The 6,519-nt window shown below is 46.5% G+C and overlaps 1 long non-coding RNA gene across 1 annotated transcript; it reads right to left on the bottom strand.

The window, feature by feature from the left end:
• Positions 1–624: 624 nt before the first annotated feature.
• LOC105525725 lies at positions 625–3,079 on the bottom strand. Its single transcript, XR_001003968.1, has 3 exons — positions 3,050–3,079; positions 2,078–2,150; positions 625–983 (listed from the first exon to the last, which is right to left on the bottom strand). It is a non-coding gene; the product is annotated as an uncharacterized LOC105525725 (long non-coding RNA).
• Positions 3,080–6,519: the final 3,440 nt, after the last annotated feature.

Here is a 6,519-nt window from a genome sequence, read left to right as displayed (position 1 = left end):
CATTGTCATTCAGTCCCCTGGGGAAGTAATCATGTTGCATGTGGCAGATGGCTTCACTGGGGGAATGATGGGGCAGGGGCAATGGGAGGCTATGCCCAGGATTGCCTGAGTTACAGGAGGAGATTATGTCAGAGCAGAGCGGTAAAGGAAGGAGGGGCCCCAGGGACAAAGGGAGAAGAGCAGCCCCAAAGGTTCTGAGAACTCCCCATGAATAAGACTTCTCTGAGGCCGAGAGGGACCAGGGTGCTCTGACAACAATATTATTTCCTTTCAACACGTTGATACTCCATTTTCTCTAAAGCGCACAAGATGCAGACAGAAAACCTAATGTCTTATCCTATGGCATAGCCTTTGAATTTCTCAGCAGCACACAACATATAGCAGAGAGGTAAAATAAAAAGGAATACAGAAATAAATAAAAAAAAAAAAACAACCTGATGTTGCAAAGAAAGGACACAAATGTCGGGGGCGAGGCCAGCCTGGGTCGGCTTGTTCAGCGAAGGACGCACAGTGAGGACGCAGGCCTCGTGAGGACGCAGGCCTCGTGAGGCCTGGTGACTTGAGGGCCCTGTTGTGCTTTCCTGGGGAAGGCCACTGTGACAAGGATTAGAAAAAGTCAGTCAATTTTGTCCTGCTGTGTATAATTACCTCTCCATCTATTTATAAAGCCTTGAGGAATTAAAGCAATTATTCATCCTAAAAACACCGTGGGCAGTGACGCCTCCAAAGATAGCTACTGCATAACCCCTCCGCCACTCTCCTGCAGCCCTGCCTGTGCTGCGCTTTCACCACGGGGGAGGCAGCGCAGGTGCAGGGGCCGTGCGACCATCCCAGGGTCTCAAGAGGTCTCCCAGATCCAGGACTCAGGCAAGTCCCTCCACCGCTCTGAGTCTTGAAGTCTTCATCTGTCAGTGGGGATGTCACTCTGTCTGTCTCTCTCGGGTGCTGAGAAGGTTACACACGTCTAGATCTATATGCAGTCACTAAGAATATTTAGTAGATGTTGCCAGTTGACTGAAATCAACCTGGACTCTGCCCCTGCTCCCCAAACCACCCTCTCCTGGCCGCGCAATCCTTCAGCTGCTCAGGCTGATTCTTGGAGTCATCTTGGATTTATCTCTCCCTCTCACACCTCACATTTAATCCGCCAGCTAATGCTGTGGGCTCCAGCTTCAAAATGCGTGTGGAAGCTGCCCTGCCTCTTTCTCCATCACGACCACCCTATTCTGACCCTGATAGTCCCAGCCCCTTCCTCTCTCAGCCACAGGGCTCTAGCTCCAGCTGCTGGGTGGAGGCAGGGCTTGCTGTTGCTTTGGGGACTTTGCTCTTTGCTGTTCCTTCTCCTGGAATGCACGTCCCCACACACCTGCCTGCTAACATGCTCTCCCGTAAGCCTTGCTCCAAGGGCACCTCATCAGTGAAGCTGCCCTGACTACTGCCACCCACACCACTCCCTCATGGGCTACCCCACTTCCCTGGATCATTTTTATCCATAGTGTGTATTCCCCTCTGACACACCATGTCATTTATTTTTTCATCTTTTCGCTGAACTGTTCTTCTCTCTAGAATGGCGGTTCTCAACCATGGGCTATCTGTCAGTATCTAGAGACATTTGGAGTGATCATAACTAGGGGTGGGGTGTTCCAGGCACCCAGTGGCCACAGGCAGGAGTGCACAGGATTAAGAACACCCACCCGAAGAACCCCCACCCCAGATGGCAACACAGAAGAGGTTGAGAAACCCTCATCCAGACTGTAAGCCCTGCGAGGGGAAGGGCCCCTCCCCTGTTTGATCACTGCAACATCTCCAGCACCCAGAACAGGGCTTGACGTCATGGATGCCCAGTAAATGGGGAACAAACAGAGACTGGTACATACACAGAACTGGGGAAATGTTGGTCATTATTATCATTATTTCTCACGGGTTTGTATTGTTTCTGTGCCTCAGGTTTTCAGGAAGGTCTCTGCTTTTCCCCTGGGCAGTGCAACAGAGGGAAAGAGTGTTGGACGTGGAATCAGAGACCCCTGTCTGAGCCCCAGCTTGGCCATTATGAGCTGTGTCTCTCTGGGAAACTCACTTAACCTCTCTGAGGTTTTGTTTCCTCATTTGTTGAGTTGGAATACAATTTGTTTTCCTCCTCATCTTGCAAGCTGGTGAGATGAGCAAATATGATGATATGTCAGAATGCTTGTAAGTACTAAATACCTTCCAGTTATTGTCATTATGTGGTCCCTCCTGCAAAATGGAAAAAGCAATTGATTTTACCATGGCTGACAATCTTACATTGGTTGTGAGGAGCCTATTATTCATAATTTCAGTGTGTTTCCATTTCTGCCCATATGGCACTCCTCCCTTAGACAGGTATCTTGAGACAAGAAAAGGAGCAGGTGGCCTTTAAAATACATTGCACATAACACATGCATTTCACTGAACAGCTTTTTGCATTTAAAATGCAGACAATATGCTCAAAATAGTACTAATAAATTTTCTATCTTGAGTAATGTATCTCAGACATATACCAAGGGAAAATAATTAAAGAAAAACTCAATAAAATAGAGATCATAAAAAGGGGGGTTTATAAATCAAGAGAGTGGGCTTCTAGCCATTCTCAATACAGCCTTTGAGTGCAAGGATCCCAGATGTTTGATTTGGACACATGGAATCTTGCAATAGGATAGTGTACTTCTTATGAATGAAACATCAAAAGGCATATGGCAGTAGATGCAATCATGTTGGCAAACGTGTGTCTTGGAGAGCAGAAATGGCCAGCTGAATGCTTCCTTCCTCACTCGTGAAGTCAGGAGTAAAGCTCAAGGGAGTGCCTTCCGCCCTGTTGGCAATGAATGGCCTCTCCTGACAGATGGCCCAAGGGCCTTTGGCTAAAGATTTGCAACATCAAAGAGTGAGTGGCATGGCCTGGCCAGCCACCTGAGACAACGTACTTTGTTCCAGAACGTGGTTCATAGTTTCACCTTTCTGGCTCAGTGGGGATTAAGATTGAAAGAGGCTTTGGAGACGTTGATAACAGATGAATGTAAATATTATTTACCTAGCAATGTAACACTTTTTTTCTTCTTTTTTTGGCTCTTTCATGGAGTCATTACTCTTTCCCTTGAGTTGTCAGTTCCTTCATTTAGTCTATTCCTTCAACAATTATTGATCAAATCATTATTTGTGCGGGGCAGTGTTCTAAGTCCCAAGAATTTTGTGTTAAACCAGTACCCTGCCCTCATAACGCCTATAATCTAGAGACATCAAACAGTGAGCACAGGAATAAGCAGTATGCTTTCAGAATGTAGTCAGTGCTCTCAAGGGAGGAGATTATGATGTAACAGAGTTTCTTTTCACCTCAGAGGAGGGCCATTAAGAAGGGCCAGTCAGGACAGGTGATGCTGGCAAGAAGGGAGCCAGCCTGCGACGTGCTGGGAAGACAGGCAGAGAGACTGTACGTTCAAAGGGTGTGAGGCAGGCATGAGTTCGCAGAAAGTGTGCCAAGGGCCTGGAGCACAGTGAGTGAGGGGGAACAAAGACAGGGAGGTGCTAAAGGGTCAGGAGGGGCCAGACCCTCTGGAGCACTGATGACTATGCTGTGGAATGAATTTGGATGTTATTTAAGGGGAATGGGAAGTCATTGAAATTAAGTAGAGAAGTGGGATGTACTGATTTACCTTATGAATAGCGTTCTCTAGCTGCTTTGAGAGAATGGACTATAATGGGATGATATAGTTTGGATGTTTGTCCTCTCCAAACCTTGTGTTGAAATGTGATGCTCAGTGTTGGAGGTGGGGTCTGGTGGGAGATGATTGGGTCATGGAGCAGATCCTTCATGAATGGCTAGTGACATCCCCTTGGTGGTGAGTGAGTTCTCCGTCTGGTAGTTCACATGAGGTCTGCCTGTTTAAAAGAGTGTGGCGGTCAAGTGCAGTGGCTCATGCCTGTGATCCTAGCACTTTGGGAGGTAAAGGCAGGAGGCTCCCTTGAGCTCAGGAGTTCAACACCAGCCTGGGCAACAGGGTGAAACCCATTTCTACTAAAAATAGAAATATTAGCCAGGTGTGATGGCACGCCACCTATAGTCCCAGCTACCTGGGAGGCTGACGTGGGAGGATCACTTGAGCCCAGGAGGCGGAGGTTGCAGTGAGCCAAGATTGTGCCAGTGCACTCCAGCCTGGGCAACAAAGCCAGGCCCCATCTCAAAAAAAAAAAAAAAAAAAAAAAAAAAATAGAGTGCGGCACCTCTTCCCTCCCACTCTTGCTCCCTCTCTCGCCATGTGAGGCACAGGCTGCTTCTTCGTCTTCCACCATGATTGTGAGCTTCCAGAGGCCTCACCAGGAGCAGATGTGAGCAAATGAAACCTCTTTTCTTTATAAATTACCCATATTTAGGTATTTCTTTATAGCTACTACAAGGGGGAAAGGGAAAGCAGGGAGATCAGTGGTGCTTTCACACTAGTACAGTAATAGAGCAGCAACTTGGACCAGGGTGGTGGCTGAGGAGACAGGATCATGGCTTTGAGATACACTCTGAGGAAGAAAAGTAGGCCTTGCTGATAGAATAGTCACAAACTGTAATGGAAAGGGTAAATTCAAGGATGTCTCCTGGGTTTTTGGCTTAAGCATCTGGATACAGAGATATGGAAGACTGGGAAGTATATGCATATATACTCCAAATGGGTTTGGAGTATATATGCATGCAGTCAACAATTCTGTCTTGCATGTGTGAAATTTAGACACCTGTTAAACATCTGCATAGAGAGCCAGGCACAGTGGCTCACTCCTGTAATCCCAACACTTTGGGAGGCCAAGGTGGGTGGATCACTTGAGGTTAGGAGTTTGAGAGCCTGGTCAACATGGTAAAACTCTGTCTTTACTAAAAATACAAAAATTAGCTGGGTGTGGTGGTGTGCACCTGTAATCCTAGCTACTCAGGAGGCTGAGGCACGAGAATCACTTGAACCTGGGAGGCAGAGGTTGCAGCAAGCCAAGATCATACCACTGCACTCTAGCCAGGGTGACAAAGCAAGACTCCATCTCAAAAAAAAAAGCAAAAAAGACTTTTGTGTAGAGATGTTAGGTTGACAGTTGGATAACAGTCTTGAGTTTCAGGGCAAGATCAGGACCAGAAATGAAGATTTGGGATTCATTAGCATGTAGATTATATTCAGAGCCGCAATAATAGATGAAATAACTGAGGAAGAGAGTTAGAGAAGAGGGGCCAAGAGCAAACACAGGAACATGCCAGCATTTAGAGGACGATGGAGAAGGAGGAGATGGCAGAGATGTCAATAGAAGGAAAAGCAAAAGGGTGTTATCACAGAAGGTGACAACAGAATATGTCACAAAGAGGAGTATGTTTGAAAGTGTCAAATGCTGTTATCACAGGCTATAGAAGTAAACACAAAGTTCTCTTGGAATACCGAGGATGAGCTGCCTCTAGTGTGTGTGAAACCCAAATATTTGTTGTGGGACCCCTGTCTATATATGCAATGTTATTTAAAAATACACTACATATTATTGGGCTTATGTGGGATATCGTGATTTATTGATGAAGATTTAGAATAATGGGTAGGAAGAGATGATTTTGGATTTGTTTATGAGCCAGTTAGTGCATCTGAAGATTCTTTATCCTATGTCTAATGTGAGTGTGTTTTCCTAAATCAGTGCATCAGTGCCATTCTGGAGTCCAAATCACCCATGATTCTGTGAAAGAAACTCTGTGCTGGCCAGAAGATGCACTCACTCTCCAGGCTTTCCTGCATGGGCCCTCACAATGGAGTCCTGGACACTTGGGGCATCTGGCTGACCACATGCTTGGGAGAGCACCAAAGAAGGTCCTGGTTCTCAAGCCTCCAACTTCTCCTTAGAAAGAATTGACTACCTGTCTATCCTCCAACTTTTCTGACTGCTACCAGAGGGTCTGGCCTATAACCATCTGTGTCAAAGAGCTGACAGGGCCTGACATTCACTTGGACCCTAGGGGTGACAGAGAGCAAAGCAAAAGTTTGAAAGAATATGCAGTCTGAATGAGCATGCAGGCCTTTGCCACAGCTCCCTTTCCCAGCTCAGTGCAGAGCAAGCAGGAGATAAACTTCTGCTCTTAGCTTCTCTGTGAGGAGAGAAGAAATGGACCACACATCTAGCACCCCAACTTTTCTGACAACTGCTAGAAGGACTGACTCCTGACTCACCTGTCTCAGGGCACGATGGTACTTGGCACACTGTAGTCTCCTGGGGCAACCAAGAACAAGAATAGCATTTTGGACAAACACACTGGTTTGAGAAGCATCCAGAGTCTCTGACTGGGCTGTGAGGACGCTCATCTGTGAAGATTAAGGGAGGCGGCTATTTTATCAAATGTGCAGAAACCAACACAGTCAAAGACAATGAGCAAGCAGGAAATACGTCATAAATGAAAGAACAAGATAAATCTTCAGAAACTGACCCAAACGGAATGGAGATCTGTGATTTACCACTGAACAAAGATGCTCAGTGAGATCAGGAGAGTAATGCATGAATAAA

This window comes from Colobus angolensis, unplaced genomic scaffold (genome assembly GCF_000951035.1).
Source record: "Colobus angolensis palliatus isolate OR3802 unplaced genomic scaffold, Cang.pa_1.0 Scaffold552, whole genome shotgun sequence".
NCBI classification, from domain to species: domain Eukaryota; kingdom Metazoa; phylum Chordata; class Mammalia; order Primates; family Cercopithecidae; genus Colobus; species Colobus angolensis.
The sequence above is the reverse complement of the archived record's forward strand: the minus strand, read 5'-3'. Positions and strand labels throughout refer to the sequence as shown.